Source organism: Cetorhinus maximus, chromosome 6 (genome assembly GCF_964194155.1).
Source record: "Cetorhinus maximus chromosome 6, sCetMax3.hap1.1, whole genome shotgun sequence".
NCBI classification, from domain to species: Eukaryota; Metazoa; Chordata; class Chondrichthyes; order Lamniformes; family Cetorhinidae; genus Cetorhinus; species Cetorhinus maximus.
This window is the reverse complement of record NC_135884.1, coordinates 104,187,219-104,206,405: the sequence shown is the minus strand read 5'-3', so window position 1 is coordinate 104,206,405 and position 19,187 is coordinate 104,187,219.

Here is a 19,187-nt window from a genome sequence, read left to right as displayed (position 1 = left end):
TGATGCTGTCATGATGTCAAATAGATCTACTGGCTGATTGGATGCTCTATTTGCACACTTGGGCCAAGCAGGTCCATTCGATGTATTCGCTTGTCACGTGCCAAGGAACAAGTATTCAGCTACAAAAGGGATCCAGCAATTACCATTTTTTAAAGGGCCAGGCACCTAACCTGCAGGTAGACTACTGCAAAATCTTGAAGTGCTGTGGAGTGTTTTTGGAAGTGTTGTGGTGAGTTGTTTTGGTTTTTGCAGAAATGCTGCTGCTTCCACAAGGGGAGGGCAGAGGATTTAGTAATCTATCCACATGAAGGCTGCAACATGTATTGGGGCTGCAGCTGCAGTGCCTCTGGGTCTGCAGCACAGCCAGGAGATGGAGCAGAGGCTGTGGAAAGGCCATGCTCTAAGCCATGTCCTCTGCCAAGTTACAGCTGCACTCCTCCATACCTCTTGACAGTGACAGGAGGCTGTGTGCAGGGACCAGCATCTCAGTGTGTATCCCCATCAACTTTCTTCTGTAGGCCACCCCATGGAAGTCCTCATCTGCGTCCCAGAATAACTGAACTCATCTTCAACCTCATCTTCGGTGAGCTGGCTCCTGACCTTGCTGCTGTCCACTAATGCCCAGATCACTCACCCATGTGCAGATCCCAACTCTGTACTAGCTTCCAAGGTAAGTACAATATGCTAGTATCTGAGCTGGTGGCTACGGACGTCTCATCAAGTGACGAGGCCTCTTCATCAGTGCTGTGCCATTGCTCTCTCTATTCCTCCTTGGGCTGCTGTAGGTGGCAGTTTTTGGGTGTCTGAAAGCAGGAAATCAGAAGGGGAGGATTGAGATGTGGGAAGGGGAGTGTAGGGAGGAAACAAGTGGTCACACCATCTGTGACTTGTTCAGCATGCCAGACAGCAAGATAAGGGTGAACTGCAGAGTTGAGGGCAATATGGCAGTATCATACCGTCATTTTTCATTTTCTCAGTGATGTCGGATGCTGTGGACACTTTTGCTGCTGGACTCATGATACAGGAAACAATCTCTTCCATAGGGCTCAGGCCTTATTACCTGCTGGTTCTGTTCTGGCGAGAATATCAGTGATTCTGTTACACTGTATTTGGGTGATTTCAGCTCCAAGCTTGTTTTTTTATCTTTGAAGTTCAGTTAAAAGTCTCCTGGGTTCCTGGAATATGAAACCTCGTCATTTCAGCTGAAAAGCTGAAGGTACATGGAGCATCAGGTGTTGAGTGTAAGATTGGCATGATTACAATGTGTGTGAGGGTGAGGTGGAGAATCTAGATGTTAGGCATGAGTGCTGAGTGCCAGGCAGTGCTGTAGAGTGGGTGAGGGTGTGTGGTGCATTAAGCTGCTTGGGAGGTTGGTGGTGGCAGTAGGGAGGAGATGTCATCTGAAGATGTATCCACTGAATTGACCACCTACAGAAGGTCTTTACACTTTTGTGTAGTTGCCAAGTTCTCTGGGCCAGATTTTGTGAATTGGTCTCCCTGGCCACCTACTCCTAGTCCCTTCTGAGGGTAGTCCTTGAGGAACTTCTGACCCCACCCCGCAACTCCCCACTAGAATTGTGGCCTCCTTCCTCCTACCCATCTCCACCACTAAGGCATACAGCACCACACTGATGGGCCATGGGAGCCTTCTCTCTGCCCAGATGCTCCATTTTCCTGGTTTTTAATTGCAGCAATGGCATTTAGCAGCAACCTCCTCTGATTCAGTGCAGCTTCCCTTTAAGAGGGCCTTTAAGAGGGTGTTATCTGCATCATGTGTTGTCTGCGAATGTTGCTCGGCCCACCTGCTGAGCAGTCAGACAGCCAGCAGCATGAGCCCCACTCAAACCGATGCTACAATCACTTAATTGAAGAGGTAGCATGGAACTTGTGTGCTGCCTACCTCCACTGTAACGAGCATGGGCAGGTTGTAAACTGTGACACCCATGTCCAAGAGAAAAACAGCGTGGACAAATTTCTAACCCTGAATGGGTTTGCATGAAGTTCCTTTGTCTGTTGTTTTAACAAAGGATGTAAACCATTGAAAATAAATGGTTTGCATCCTGCAATTCTCAATTGCTGTATTGCTTTTCATTCTGTCCAGCTGTGACATAGGTCTCACTGCAATGTGCTAACAATTATGTTGTCACTTTGTATTACTGTCCTTAGCATAATCTCATGTTTAAAGTATAGCATCTCAACATTTTATTTACCCCAGGATTGCTGTCTTAAAGAAAACCTTGCAACATGAAGAGTTTAGGTTTGTTAAGATTGAAGAAATTAGCACGTGATACATCCATTCATAGGAGTATCACAACTATTAAATCAAATAGAGAATTAACAATTCTGTTTACATATGGGATGCAAACCAGATTAAAGTTACATTTAAACTATACAATGGTCAGACCATATCCTGAGTACTGTACTCAGTTCTGGTCACCATGGCAATTAGTGGGTGGGAGTGTTGATGTGTATAAGAGCCATGAGACTGATTTCTAAGACTGGATTTCTCTCTTGCAGTTCTGATTTTGCAGCAATACTGGAACAGGCAATGGTGCAAAAGCAGGTGGAACTCTCAGGAGTTGATATTAATCCCCTTACAAATGGGTGGTGGAGGGTTGAGGAGATTAAAAATGAGAAATTGGACAAGGCAGCCTCAACTTGCTGCATATGCGCCTGCTGCCGTTTTCACTGTGAGGTGTGCTTGAGCATCATCTTGGATAAACAAGGGCCAGGAATTTCCATGCCCGCTGGTGTCAGGTATGTTTGGTGGTGTGAGTGGACAATATGGCGTGATCAGTTTCATGACAGTGTGAAACTAGTCCGCGACTGTCCACTCAGCCTGCCTATGGCAGGCTGCGTTCTCCCCCATCGGACGTCGGGAACCTCATTGTTATACATCAGCATATCATTATTAGGTCTTACAGCTGGAATCGTGCCCCCCTGCACTTCGCTCGAGGCTACAAAGTTTGTTTGACTGCCTTGCATTGGGTAGCGCTCTCAGTCATCAGCGCCAGGCTTCACAGGCAACATCACATTACTTTTAGGGGGGCTCACGGCAGGTCTCTACCTACCAGGTCAGCCATATGTGGGTGGCTTTTCAATTGCTGCAGGGAAAGGTCTTGCTTGGCGAAATGGGAGAAGTGGACTCGGACAAGGGAAGAGGCTGCAGGACAGGGGTTTTACTGAGGAAAGAGGGTAACCCAGGGTGTGTGTGGGGGCACATGTTGATCTGTGCAAGTGGCCTCAAGATGGTGAGGGCTGAGGAGGCAGTCTCCAGAGGAGATGAGGCTAGATGGACATGTGAGGGTGTGTGTGAGAATGGGTGGTGATGCCCCTTGAGCTGGCAGTGAGTGAGATGCAATGAATGTGTGATGGGCTTGAGTGTGCGAGTTCAGAGTGATGAGATGGTTGCCATACCCTGGCTGCATGGTTGAGATCATTCATCCTCTATCTGTATTGGATGGCCAACCTCTTCTGTGCAGCATTGGCACTGATCACCACTGCCACCGCCTCCCAAGTCTGGTTGGTCACATCATGGCCCATCCTGCGGCCAGAGCGGGAGTAGAGGGCATTGTGGCAGACCTCCCACGGTGTTCAAAAGGCATTCCAGTGATGCGTCACTAAACCTGGGGACTGTGGTCTTTTTGCCTTTCGTGGACATCTTCTCTGTAGTAGTCATGGAGTGGAAGCACGTGGCTGGACTTTAAATATGGCGCCCAGCGTGATGAAATGGCAAGGTGATGGTGTGGTGGGTGAATGAGAGCCTGCCTGCCTCCGAAATGGTGTGTTTCCCAGGAATGCATAGCTAATGCGGCAGGTTTGGGATGATACAGCATGAAAACCTGCCATTGTGGCTAGCAGGTAAAACATTGTTTTACCCGCCCACTACTGCACTTAGTGCAAATCTGGGACAATTCCACCCAATGACAACTTGTATTTTTACAATGCCTATAGTGTAATAAAACATCCTGAAGCATTTCACAGGAGCATTATGGAACAAAAAATGACACCAAGCCACATACACAGGATACTTCCTTATAGTATTTATATTAGGCCCCCACAACTGGGAGCTAGATTTAACTCTAATGACAGTGGGTTGGATTTCCTGGGGCTTGCGAAAGCCACAAGTGAATGGGTGGCACAAGCCACTGGATCCAGCAGGTTTTTACAGCACTGCTCATGAGCCAGGAGCCTCAGGAGAGTTTCCCTTGATCCCAAAACGAAAGCTCCTCCCGTGAACATCTGACCCTATCAAAACCAGTGATCCCAAGCCTTCTGCCCTGACCCCAGCTGTCATCTCTCTCTCCTTCCCAATTGCTGGTCTGAACACATCGCCATGATTCCAACAGCTCCCGGCTGTGCCCTCCTGCCACTGGTTTTCGCACCTGGCAGCTGGCCAGCTGGTCAATCTGATAATCTGATCAAATAACAATGAGGTCCTGCCATTAAATCTGGCAGGACCTCTGTGGCCCTCGAATTGCCTGGGTTTCCCCTGTAACTGCATTCCCATTCTCTTTCCCCACTTCCCTGTAAATATTGAAGCCATTATGCCTGCCCTCTATTCATTTTGCATTCTCCATATTTTCAGGCAGAAGTGGCAGAGAATACCCCTACCAGAGAAAACATAGGCAGATGTATCCTAATATGGTGGTGTTAGGATCTTTTAAAAAAGAAATATGAATTTTCCAGTGACTGACTCAAGGAAACACGCAAGATTTCACATTTCAAGATTCTTATTGTAACACACATTAAAAATCAACATAGACTATATTTAATAAGCAACTAATGGACTAAACTACAGAAAAGGTATCCCCAATTAGCTATTTAAAATTACTGAAAACCCACACCGCATTTATACATTACATGCACTCTCCATAGACATGTAGTCTTGAGATTAAAGTCCAAAGTTCCTCCTGGCTCTAACAGGATTTCTTCTCCCTGCTTCACCAGAGTGAATCTTCTGGTGTCCTTTTTAAACAGTCCCCTTCACTCAATCCTTTGAACATAATTTAGTGGGCTTCCTATCGCAAGGTACACTCTGGTGATTCCACGATCTTTAATTCTCCACAATGCTTATTTCCTCGAACATGGGTTCCATCCTCTCCAACCCCCATTTGATGGCTAACCCAAAAGCAGACCTTTTCTTCTACCTGGCATAGCAGCATCTATTGTAGGTCGTCTTCCCCTAAACTCTCAGTCTGACTGTCTCTGAGAGTATGTAAGACTGCAAGCAGCAAGAAAAGCTGCATTCTCCTTTGTGTTCAGGTGTTATAACTTAAAAAGGTTTAGACCTGATCCCCAGTCCCCATGGCAACCAGGTTACAAGGGCTTGTCTCCAGTCAGACATCGTATGAGGTCACATGCCCCTCTATTATTCCATTTCACCTTGAATTGAAGGAGGCAGTTTGAAACACAACTATCTTACAAAATATTGCATGCATAACAGCGGTAATGATGGAATGATTTCATGTATCATTTGCAGCTACAGAAACGCCAGATGTTAAAAATACCGTGGTATTGCAGCCATCCACAATGCTTGGAGTGATGGAATGCTGGAGAGTAAATGAGGGTAGGAGTATTGATTGACTGAAGGAAAATTTGGTTGGAAATCCTATATTTCTACAATTTTACACTTCATCAGAGCCACTAAATTTTTTAAATGATTGTGGGAAGAAATTGAACACTGCTGCTCCGATATTTTAGGCATCAAAAAATCTTAAATAGCTCTGACAATTTTTGCTTTCATTATCTATTAATTCTCCCCTGTTGTCTCGCTTGAGTTTGTGAATCCGTTTATCCTTTTCAAAACTGTTCACATCTTGAGGTTTGGGAGAAAGTTTTGGTCCCGATCACCTGTACCAAATTTCCCAAAGAAGGTCCACTGTCTGTCAGATTGAAAGCTGATGACTTTTAGGTGTACAGGGTGACCACCTGAAACAGGCGTGGGTGTCAGGTCCCTCAATTTGCAAACTGTGCCCCTAAAGCCTGTCCTAATTGGTCATCCAATGGGCGGAGCTTGTGTCACACACGCTATGTTCGGTTGTTACAGGCCGTCACCGGCCTAACCCGCAGTTCATAAAGGTACCCTGGGAGGCCACTCTGAAAAGGTGAGGTCATGTTTAAATCTTCCTGGCTTCACAAAAATACTGTGGACTGCTTTTGATCCATTATTACTCCCTATTGCTTTATCACTCTCCCCTCTCCCAACCTGATAACAATTTAAAGCAGGAGTGCCTTTAGTTAGTTGCTTTTAGAATATTTATTGGGATGGAGGTCCTAGTATAGCAGGAGGGAATTTGGAAACAGGTCCTCTACCCCACAGAGAGTAAACGGTTCTCATTCATGAACTGATGCCATTTCAACTCTGGAGCCGCCTAAATTTCTCCAGACCATTGTAACTTTACAGCAATTTTCTCAACTGAGACAAAATATATTTCAACCCACTGAATGTTAGGCAAGTGCTGCAGCCTTTAATCTGTGCCAACAGCTCTCGCGTTTTTGATTTAAGCTCAAACTGATGCCATTTCGGCACTGGGACCCACCACCTCCTCTGCCTTGGAAAGGCTAAGGCAACACTTTGGTAGGGGCTTCAATCACAAGATGGATCTCCTGCAGTCTGCACTCATGCAGATCAGTGAGACTGTTGGGCCACATCACCAGAGTAGTAGCAGTGACACTTATTGCCTATTCCCATCCCCTCAACCAACACGCACCTACTCGCCCATCAGTAAACTGGGCCAGACTGCCCCGGCAGCAAGTTGTTGCAATCAGCAGGCAGGCCCTCTTGCGTCCAAGATTCTCTACATTCCCTTCAGATTAGCCCAGACATTAAGGACCCTAATGACTGCTCAATAATGGTACTGGTTACCATGGTATTTATTATATACAGATGTCCTGGTGTTTTAGAATAAAGTCTGGAGGGGATATCCCTGCTCTCCTGGTAGCCAGTATGTAACATGTTACTCATCATCAAAATGAGGGGGAGGGCTGCTCTGCTGTAGAATGTAGGCTTCATGAGGGCTGCTGAGAAAGCGGGTGCACACTTACATCTGTTAGTGATAAAGACCAGCTGATCATTAAGGGAATTAAACACTTTATGGTTCATGAAGGTCACAGTGTTGTTGGCAGGAGTCCTGATGGCTACGTGTGTGCAGTCAAAGTTATCCTCCAATGGCTGCAAACCCCAGAGCCCCTTCCGCCTCCACCTGGGCTGCATGGTAATGAGATGAATTCATTAGTCTTGGCAAACAGTGAGTCTGTGTCCAGCTTTATGCAGCCTGATTTACCATGTGTGTGTTTCCAGCTACAGACTGCTTTAAAATTCAGGACTGTATACTCCCTATAAATGCAACAGGCAATACAGTACCAGCTGTAGTAGTGAACTGCAGCTCCAGAGAGAGCATTCTGTAGATTTCTGTGATGGCCTTTGGTGAGAAGAGCAATCTCTTTCTATCCTGCTTGTCATGCAGATTCCACTAACTCAGTTTGGGCCAGTTGATCCTATGGGGGAGGTCACCTACGAGTAGCCCTCCCCCTTCCTGGACTCCATGCAGGTCCAGTGCTGTTCTCTGAATCTCCGCTATCAGTTGCTGTTCCATTCTTGTTCTTCCTTTCCATGCATCCAGTAAAGGGTGGCTGATGTCACCCCAATCTTCCAATAAAGTAAACCCCTCTTTGTGATAACACAATGCGCAGAAATACACAATTTCAACAATAAATGTTTTCTCAAAAATGCCCTATTTAACTAATGGCCTGCACACTTACAGAAAAGTATTTCTTTAAGTGGTATATGAAATTGCCATTTCCTTGGGTGTGACTAGACTGAACATTCACCCATGCAAAAGTTAATGAAAATAGCACTGGGAACCTACTGATATCTTGGAACCCTGATTTACATATTTTAATGAGGCTCTCATCTGAAACAGGCAGCAACTCTGGCTGCCCATATCTAGACCTCAATCAAAATGGTGGTGAGTGGAATGATACTACTGTTCTGTTCCTGTCTGAAAGTGGAGATGGAAATTGTCCTGACATACACAGACTTCTGCATACAAAGAGTTTCAGTAAGTATACCTTGGTTACCTCAGCCTGTAGCATATATTGATTCTCCTTTGGATATGGTGAAATAACTGTGTGAAGAATTTATAAACATTGATACCTAAACAGTTTGCAAAACCTTGCTCAAGCTTCATAGCTCTATACTATCTATCAAATATCATTTATTTTTCCTCTAGCAAATTCCACAAAAGTCTGATTCGGTCCCTTCCTCAGGTTTCTAAATTTTTGTCTGTAAACTTCTGGAACTAACTCGTACACATTAAGCCCAGCAGTTTTAACTGTATTGTAATCTGCAGACAGTCCATCCGAAAGGCTCGAATAAACCTCCAACATATTCCCTACCAAAATACTTTGTAATAAAATTGTGCAAATTTCTCCAGACCATTGTAACTTTGTAGCAATTTTCTCAAATGAGACAAAATATATTTCAGCCCATTGAATCACTTCTTTATTGAATTTAGGCACCAAGTGAATAATCCTCATTGAATTAGAACCAAGAGTTAAAACTGACTCAATCATGTCTGCCTGCTACTCTCTGTTCACATAATTGAAGCTCTGTCCAGTTCAAATTTTCTGGCTTCCCTTTCTGCAGTTCAAGGCTTTCCTTTTCTCAAGCTCCTTGGAATTCTAATTCAAGTCTTGCCATTTCCCTTCCTTGTTCTCTTTCTTTATCTTTTTCCTGTCTTTCCAGTTCAAAATTTTTCACTTCTTTCTCAAACTTGATTCTTTTGTATTTCTCCTGCCAATTCAAGTTGCTTCATTTGCAACTGAATCCTGGCTAACTCAACCTGTGTTTTATCAGGATTACTTTTCTTCTTCCTCAAGGTTCAGTCGTTGAGCCAATGCTTCCATTATCTCTGCCGCCTTAGTGCCTACTTTAAAACTACTTCCAGCTTCCCTGCTATCACTTTCAAATTAACGTTTAAGTGTTGCTGAGGTGGTGGCAAAGTGGTATTGTTGCTGGACTCATAATCTATATTGCCAGGGTAATGCTCTGGGGGCCTGGCTTCAAGTCCCACCATGGCAAATGGTGAAATTTAAATTCAATAAAAGTCTGATAATGACCAGAAAACCATTGTCGATTATCATGTGCGCTAATGTCCTTTTGGGAAGGAAATCTGCTGTCCCCATCTGGTCTGGCCTACATGTGACCCACAGCAATGTGGTTGACTCTTAATCCTTTGAACGAAGGCAGTTAGGGATGGGCAATAAATGCTGGCCTAGCCAGCGAGAGCCACATCCCATGAATGAATTTTTAAAAAAGCACTCAAAGACAGTTTCTCTCTTGCACCTTTATTTTTTAATTGCACATAGAATTTCAGAACAAGAATCTCCCTGGTTTGACAAGTGCACTGCCCATAGTGGGAATGACCCATGTTGATTAAAAAGGTCTCTGGATTGAACTAACTCTGCCCCAAATTTTCTGATCTGAGGTCAGGTGGCAGCTTGGGTTGTTCCATTGACCCGAGTGCCCTTCACAAGCAGGGCTCTTGCTCCTGATCGCCAACTGCTGGAAACTGTTATGATTTGCAGATTTCAAGCGATGATAGAATAAACTAGATTTCACTGCTCTAATGATCAAGTAATTGTTAAACTTATGGTTGGGATTTGTCTATAAAGGGTGGAGAATTCCACCAGGTACCTATAGTTTTCCAACACCAATGGGGCCATATCCATTATGAGCAGTGATCTTGAAGAGTCAATGAAGAATTGAGGAGAGCACAATTGATGGATGGGCTATGGAATTTAAACTGCAGCTTAGAGAAGTTATAATTCATGAGAAAGTGCACATGTATACAATCATAGGTTCTGGGTATACCTGGTACAAAAACATGTCACTGATGTCCGGTCCCACTGGCGTCGGGCGTGTTTTTTTGGCGTGAGCGGATAATATGGTGAAAAGGACAAAAATCGCTTTCATAACGTTGTGAAACCGATTTGCAATCGTCCACTCAGCCCTGTCGATGGCGTTCTACGGGGGTGTGACCTCCTCCCATTTTCCGTTGGGGACCTGGGATGGAAGGTGTTGCACGCAGTAGTCCCATACAACCATAGGATGTGTCAGTTCACGGACTCCCAAGATGCCTGTGTTTTTGCGGCCTTGTGGAGTCCATGGACCACGTTTATACAGGGTGTCCTAGGCTGCACTCCCATTTTAGTTATTTGAAAAATCTTTTACTGTTATTTTGTTTGCACTTCAGCCCCACGCTCCTGAACTACGGGTACCCGATATGGAGGGGGCCAGGATGGAGGAGAACCTCCTCTTGAACCTGCTCCTGGACCTGGGCAAGTTGCTATTAACAGATCCAGGTAGTGGGTGATCGAGGGGGTCGTCCGACCCGACTGTCTGCCCCTTTTCTGCAGCTACGTTCGCAGCCGGGTGTCCCTGGAAAGGGAGCACACAGTGTCCACTGGCACTGTCGAGGCCTTCTATGCTCAGTGAGCACCACAGGGACTGCAGTGTTTTATTGACCCTCTTAATCACATTTTGGTTTAATGTTTGCAAGTTTCCTTTAAATTTTGTCTTTTGTTTTTGCAGTTTCCCTTTAAGGGGCTGCCTTTTAATTTGTCCCTTGATTTGTTAATTTAGTTTATTTGTTTTGACTCAAAAGAGTTACATCTTCTTAAGCTTCCTAAACCTGCCACTATGTCTTGGTGCTCCCCGGATATCCACAGCAGGGGTGGAGGCAGCCTGCTGACTGCTACGGCCTATCAGTGATGGCCTTGACCAGCATCCTCTGAAGGGCCGCGAGCTGGAGGGCCCTAGCCTGCTCTTGGGGTCCGGCTGTGTGGCAGTGGCACCCTCCTCGGCCTGTAGAGCCGGAGCTGCTTGGGCCACAGGAAGAGGGGATTCAGATGGGCCGGACACTCCCGGAGTCACATGGGTGAATGCCCCCAGGTGTCCATCTGCTGATCCTCCTCCCCGGGCCCCTGGCTGATTCCTTGAGGAGAAAGGGTAAATGGAGTGAGATCGAGCTGCCCCATGTTCCTCTTGCGTAAACACTGTTGGAGACCAATTATGGCATCACGATGGAGTTCGGCCTGTGGAGTAGTGCAGGACCAATATCCTGGACCAAGGTGTCCATGGTGGCTGCATTCCTACCAGAGTTGACCTCAGTGCATTGGTATGTCAATGCTATCACCACAGCCTGAAGGCGGATGGGGTCCTCCATCGTGCCTTGCAATCTGAAGAGTGCAGCGAACATCCCTTCTTGATATTCCCGAGCTTGCCTTTGCAGCTGCAGCAACTGAGACATGACCAAGTCCAGAGGCTCATCACATGACTCTGACTCAGCAAATTCCTGGCCCCCAGCAGCTCTCCAAGTGCTGGACACCAGGGAAGTCCCTGCCGCCGCCTGCTGTGGATCAGACAGTGTGATGTGCTCACCAGATTGTGATCCCAAGGCTATTCTAAAGCTCGGTCCTCACTGAGGTGTGTCTCTTTGGGCTGGTGGAGGGTGTGGGTGAGCGTTGTGATGGGACTTCAAGGAGGGTGCCTTCAAATTCCTCTTCAGAGGCTTCTTCGAGGCTTGATTGGAGGCCCTGGGTCATGGACTCTGTCAGCTGTTTGGCAGATGTACCTGCAAAAGCAAGGGGAGATAAAAAGTGCATGGCAGTGGCCTGTGAAAGAGGACACGTTACTCACAGCATGGCTGTCTGATGGATGTTGCACTGCTGGTTGAGCACTGCCAGCACAGGACTGGTCCAGATCCTTGCTGGACAGCTGGATGGCTCTGTTTTCAAAGTCCATGAGGACCTTGATTTCAGACATTCCTCCAGTGGTCTGCGACCTCTCCCTGTTGTTGTGTGCTAGCTTGTCCTGCACGGATAGAGAAGGAGAAAGCGTAAGCAGGATACCTGGCCAGGCCAGATGATAAGTATGCCTGGCATGTGTGGGTGGTGAGTAGTCCCACGGACGGGATGAGGACAATGAAGGTGTGTGTGAGAGAGTGAATGGTGATGTCCCTTGCACTGGCAGTGAGTGAGATCCCTGTGGATGTGTGATGGGTTTGTGAGTGTGTGAGTTGAGAGTGATGAGAAGAGTGACTTACCCTGGTAGAACAGAGGAGATCATTCATCCTCGCGGAACTGGGTGGCTGTCCTCTTTTGCAGGGTGTTGGCGCTGACCACTGCTTCCCAAGCTGGATTAGTGATGTTGCTGCCCTTCCTGCAGCCAGAGGGAGGTAGAGAACATCACGGCGAGCCTCCACAGCATCCAAAAGGGACATGTCATTGAACCTGGGGGATGCAGTTTTTTTGCCTTTCGGGGCCATGTCTCCTTTGCAGCCGTCGTGGGCTGGAAGGATTGAGAGGTTTGCGCACGGCTGCACTTTAAATACGGTACTCGGCATGATGAAGCAGTGAGACAATGGTATGGCAGGAAAATGAGATCCTGCCCATCAGGGAAACTGCATGTTTCCTGGGAATGCATAAATAATGCGGCAGGTTTGGGACAATATGATGTGAAAAGCCACCACTGCAGCTGACGGGTAAAACATCGCTTTACCAGCCAGCTAACGCTCTTAGTATAAATCTCGGATGATTGTGCTCTTTGTTTCAGTACAAAAACCTTATTCGATAAGGTGGGTTACAACACAAGGTAAGAGCTTATGGTGTTGAGTGTGATATATTAGTATGGATAGAGGACTGGCTAACCAACAGGAAAGGGAGAGTCGGGATAAAAATATAATTTTCAAGATGGCAAAATGTAACTAGTGGAGTGCCATAGGGATCAGTGCTGCGCCGCAACTATTTACGGTCCATATTAATGACTTGGACTAAGTAACCGACTATATTGTAGCCAAGCTTGCTGATGATCCAAATATCAGTTGGAAAGCAAGTTGTGATTGAAGAGGGTACAACGAGATTGCAGAGGGATAAAGATAGGTTAAGTGAATGGGCAAAAAATTGATAGATAAAGTATCATGTGGGAAAATGTGAGGTTGCCCACTTTGGCAAGAATAATAGAAAAGCAAAATACTATTTGAATGGAGAGAGACTGCAGAATGCTGCAGTACAGAAGAACCGAGATGTCCTTGTACATGATTCACAAAAAGTCAGCATGCGGGTACAGTAAGTCATTAGGGAGGAAATAGAATGTTGGCCTTTATTACAAGGGGGATGGAGTATAAAAGTAGGAAAGTCTTTCTATAACTGTCAGGCATTGGTGAGACTACAAATAGAGTGCTGTATACAGTTCTGGTCACTTAAGGAGGAACATATTTCTATCGGAAGCAGTTCAGAGAAGGTTCACTATGTTCCTGGGATGAAGGGATTGTTTTATGCTAAACGTTGACCAGGTTGGGTCTATAATCATTGGAGTTCAAGAGAATTAGAGGTGATCTTATAAAAACATCTATGATTCTGAAGGGGCTTGACAGGGTAGATGCTGAGAGGATGTTCCTCCTAATGGGGAATCTAGAACTAAGGGGCACAGTTTAAAAATAAGTGGTCTCCATATTTAAGGTGGAAATGAGGAGGAATTTCTTTTGAGAGGGTCGTTAGCTTGGAGTTCTCTTCCACAGCAAGCAGTGGAGGCTGGGTCATTAAAAATATTCAAGGCTGAGTTAGACAGATTTTTGATTGACAAAGGGAGTCAAGGGTTATGAGGAGCGGGCAGGAAAGTGGAGTTAAGCCCACAATCAGATCAGCTATGATCTTGCTGAATGACGAAGCAGGCTCGACAGGTCGAATGGCCTACTCCTGCTCCTATTTCCTATAGTCTTATGTGGCAGTCCCTGAGACTATTGGAACACTTTTTTGGGACCTCTGGACATAATACCACACTTCCACTCCCAAGATCTGAAAGACAGTGTCAGCTACTCAAAATAAAATGGTGTAGAGCACAGCAGGATAAATATGGTGCTAGTGAGTCAGCAGATAGCGAGAGATATTTATATAATATTAAGGCTGGCCTTGTCTGTCAACACTGCTATGAATGATTCAAGGTAACATCCAACCCATATTACATTTGAAATGCCAATAGGGGATAGTTTAAGATAACTTTCCCTTCTTGAGTATTTCAGGGGTTCATGCTATATTTTTAAGTTAAAAAGTCTGTCACTCTATGTAATTTTCTCTTTAAAGAGCAGCAACCCCATGCTCCAGCAGTAATCTCCATTCTCAAGCAGATATCTGTATCCATGTAAAAGTCAAACTTTGTTAAAAAATGTTTTCACATCCTATTATTTCCCTTTAATAGCCCAGATTCATCCCCCTCACCCCTTCCTTCAACTATCCACCGACCCCAGTTTTAAACCTATCTTTTTCTACTCTCTTCTGGAAGAGATGGAGATTTTGAAGCAGCTACCAGTTTACACAGAGACAATTGCCCTCTAATTGATCTCCAGATGTATTGAGTTCAAGCGCCAGGATTTTACAGGGTAGTGGTGGCTCTGTCCCCAGGTGGAAAGCCAGCGGCAACCCTGCATTGGCTGCCTTCCATCGGGGCTCCCATCTCTTTAAGGGATGAGGTCTTTCCCCAAGAGCTGCTGGCGAACTGGATGATCAGCAGTTCTTTAGCCCCAGCAGCACTGCTGGGAACAGTGGCCACTGCTGGGTCTGCAGTCTGGCAGCAGCAGCAGCAATGGAGGAGGCTGCAGCACTCGGATAAAGGGGCCCCAGATAGGGGTGAGTGCTACTGAAGAGAAGGCCCTTGCCATTGCGGAAGGTCCTCCGAGTGTCACAGGATCTGGGGGCAACGACCAAGCTCGTGAGGAGAATGCCACAGTTTACCTGGCAGTCTCCCAAGTGCCGAAGGGCCCCCTCACCACTGGTAACATACTAATAAAAACAGAAAGTCGCCCTTAATTGGCCACTTAAGGTTCTCAATTGGCCTCCGGGCAGGAGGGACACCTGCCACCTTACCGACTGCTGGTAAAGTAACAATGGCAGTGGGAAGGAGCGGGGTGTGCTACACCCCAATATCCCAACTGATTTCTTTTCTCTCCCCTACAGCCTCCCAGCTCCCTGGAGCCCTGTAAAATCCAGCACCAATTTATGGCAATTAGACCTTATGACTTTAAAGACCGTACCGTACAAAGCTTCACCTTAGCAGCAGTCATACATTGTGAGTTACATAATATAACCCTGTTGTTATTATACAAGAATATATTACCTGACTTAACATGAACACCATCTGCCATTATGTTAGATAAAATCAAATGATAAAAATTGGGAACCTTCAGTTCCTGGTGTCTCCAGGGTGGTGAAGTAACCTGAGATGTTTTAATTGCCCACTTGTTGAGACTTCCATTGGGCAGGCATGGTTAAAATTACTCCTTTATCTTTTGTTTTATATTCGTTCACGGGATGTGGGCATCACTGGCTAGGCCAGCATTTATTGCCCGTCCTTAATTTCTCTTGAGAAGGTGGTGCTGAGCTGCCTCCTTGAACCACTGCAGTCCATGTGGTGTAGGTACACCCACAGTGCTGTTGGGGAGGGAGTTCCAGGATTTTGACCCAGCGACAGTGATGGAACGGCAATATAGTTCCAAGTCAGGATAGTGTGTGACTTGGAAGGGAACTTGCAGGTAGTGGTGTTCCCATGCATCTGTTGTCCTTGTCCTTCTTGGTGGTAAAAGTCGTGGATTTAGAAGATGCTGTTGAAGGAGCCTGGGTGAGTTACTGCAGTGCATCTTGTAGACGGTACACATTGCTGCTACCGTACAGTGGTGAAGGGAGTGAATGTTTATTGTGGTGGGTGGGGTGTGAATCAAGTGGGCTGCTTTGTCCTGAATGGTATCAAGCTTCTCGAGTGTTGTTGGAGCTGTGCTCATCGAGGCAAGTGGAGAGTATTCCCTCACACTCCTGACTTGCGCCTCATAGTTGGTGGGCAGGCTTTGGGGAGACAGGAGGTGAGTACTCTCCACAGAATTCCCAGTCTCTGACCTGCTCTTGTAGTCACGGTGTTTATATGGCTGGTCATTTGCTTTGTGACTGATATTTTTATTTGAGGACAGTTGCATTAACCTTTTAAAACCTATGTCAGTCCTTAAATAGTTGAATGCTGAAGGAATTTCAGTTTAGTTCTGAGATTGCTATGTTCTGCAGAATTTTCAGCTGAACACAGTGAGTTTTTGTGCTTGGGAATGCACTGCCTGGAAGTATGGTGAAGCATATTCAAGAAGGAAAATGGATAAATACTTGAAAGGAAAAAAAATACAAAGCAATGAGTTAAGAGAAGGGAAGTGAGATTAATTGGATAACTTTACCAAAAATCTAACACAAGCATGATGGGCCAAATGGCCTCCTTGTACTATACAATTTAACATTTTATGCCTATCACGTATCTGTAAGATGTAAATCCTCCTGATAAACTCAAATTTCACACTTATTAAAAGGCAACTGATCAAAAAATAGAACATTTATTTCACTGTCCCTCAAAATTTCCCATTCACCAAAAAGGGAATCAGTCACATCTATATTTTTCTTTTCAGAGTCCTTAGATTGCTTATATAAATTGACCACCTACCCTAAAAAAACGAGCAGAATCTTAAAATTAGAACAAGGCCATTTAGAAGTGAAATCAAGAAGCACTTTTCCACGTCAAGGACGATGGAAATCTGGAATTTCCTGCCCCCTAAAGGTTGGGGATGCTGGGTCAAATTAAATGTTAAGGCTGAGAAATGGTAGATTTTTTCTTACATCATGAAATATGAAACAGAGACAGGTAAATGAATTTGAGGTACAGATCAGCTACGATCTAATTGAATGCAGGACATATTCAAAGGGTTTAATGGCCTACTCTTATTTCAAAAATTCTATATTTCTAGGAGTATTTTCACCATAATCCATAACCCATCAGTGTGATAACTGCCTCATTGTACAACATACAGCAATATTTCCTGGGGAATCTGAGAATATGTCCAGATGAGAAAACGTCTAGTTGTACCTAAAGGAAAATGTCCTGAGATTAATGAATGGGAAGTTTCCAATGAGCTATAACATGGATGTTTTTTCTCTTCCTATGAAAATACCTATTTTCCTGCTGGTTGAAGTATCATGTAACTTTGTGTCTCAGTTGGGTGCCCCACAGTGAAATTTAAGGTTTGACGTTCAGATTACCCTTGATTAATAGGCAAGTTCAGCATTTCTGTTAATGCAATGATAACTTTGGAATTCTTAAACAGAAAGCAATTAAGCAGGCTTCATGTCTGGAAGTCTCAGTTACTGATGTTGTCAACAGCTCTCTCTCTCTTCAGATCCGGTTCCTTTCTCCTTTAAATCTGCCATCATCACTGCTCTTCTCAGAAAACCAACATTGATCGCACCGTCCTTAAAAACTACCATCTCATCTCCAACCTCCCTTCCCTTTCTGAATCCTTGAACATGTTGTAGCTTCTCAAATTTATTCCCATCTTTCCTGGAACTCCATGTTTGAAACTCCTCCAATCAGTATTCGGCCCCTGCCACAGTACTAAAATGCCTCTTATCAAAGTCACAAATGACAACCTATGTGAATGTGACAAAGGTAAACTATGCCTCCATGCCCTTCTCAACCTATCTACAACCATTCACACAGTTTGTTGTAATATGCTTTTAAGGGATAGCAGCATGCCATTCAACGCCTCTCTACTGTTGTCCAGCTGGGTGGGATTGCACTCGCCTCGGATTCCATTCTTATCTGTCTAAGCGTATGCAGAAAATCACTTGCAATGACTTTTCTTCCTGCTTCTGCATTTTGGAGACCCCCTGGGATCTATCCTTGGCCCCCAGCCTATTTCTCATCTACGTGCTGTCCTTCGGAGACATCATCTGAAGGCACAGTGTTAGTTTTCAGATGTACGCTGATGATCCAGAGCTCCACCTCGCCACCATCACCCTTGACTCCTTCACTCTTATTATCAGACTGCTTGCAAACATCCAATACTGGATGAGCAGAAATTTCCATCAATCAAATCTTGGGAAGACAGAAACTATTGTCTTTGGTCCCTACTCCAAACTCCCTTCCCTCACTACTGACTCCATCTCCCTGGCTAATGCCTGGGGCAAAACCAGACTGTTCACAACCTTGATGCTATATTTGACTCTGAAATGAGCTTCCAACTACATATCTGTGCCATCACTAAGATTGCCTAGTTGCACATACATGTGAGCATACAAACATACGAACTAGAAGCAGGAGTAGGCCATTCGGCCCACTGAGCCTGTTCCACCATTTGATAAGATCGTGGCTGATCTGATTGTGGCCTCAACTACACTTTCCTTCCTACCCCTATACCCTTTGACTCCCTTGTCAATCAAGAATCTATCTAACTAAGCCTTAAAAATATTCAATGACCCTGCTGTCACCATTCTCTGGTGAAGAGAATTCCACAGACTAATGACACTCTGAGAAAAAAAAATTCTCCTCATCTCTGTCTTGAATGGGAGACCTCTTATTTTTAAACTGTGTCCCCATAGTTCCAGTCTCTCCCACATGGGGAACCATCCTTTCAGCATCCCCCCTGTGTTATGATCCCAGCTTTGTTACTACTGGACAAGTCAGATCCCAGGGTGGAACCCGGCTTGGTAGATCCTAACTTTTATTTTTTATTTATAAACGTGGAGGGTGGCTACCAAACAGAGTCACAGGAGTCAACTGATGAACTTATAACAAAAGAATAAAACATGCATTAAACAAGAAAAGATGAACTGTATTACAATACTCTTTCAACCACAACTATACCTTTACAGATATGCACAGATTTGTTAAGTATAACACAAGTTACAAAAGCTATCTTATACTCTCATGTTCACCGTGAGTACACAGTCCATGTAAACCAATAGGTGACCTGTGATCAGGCACATCACACTCTGAAACCAGCGACAGATGCCACTCCAAACAGATGCTATGGATCTCTCATCAACTCACCCCAGATGCTTGTCACACCATGAACCAACCGATCTCACTGAACTCTGTGTTTCACACCGAGGGTTTCCAATCCCCACTCTCAAAGAACTCGCTTTGAAAGCTTCTCCCAATGACGCATTCTCTCGGACGCCTTCCACAAGGTTCCACCTTCAGGGTTTCGAACTCTCCTTCCGATATTCCTCTACTTAGGTTGCCAAGTGCATTTGAGCTTTCTTCCACGCATTCTCTCTAAAATGCTCAGCTATGTCAATAGAACACCACTGCTTCACATGCT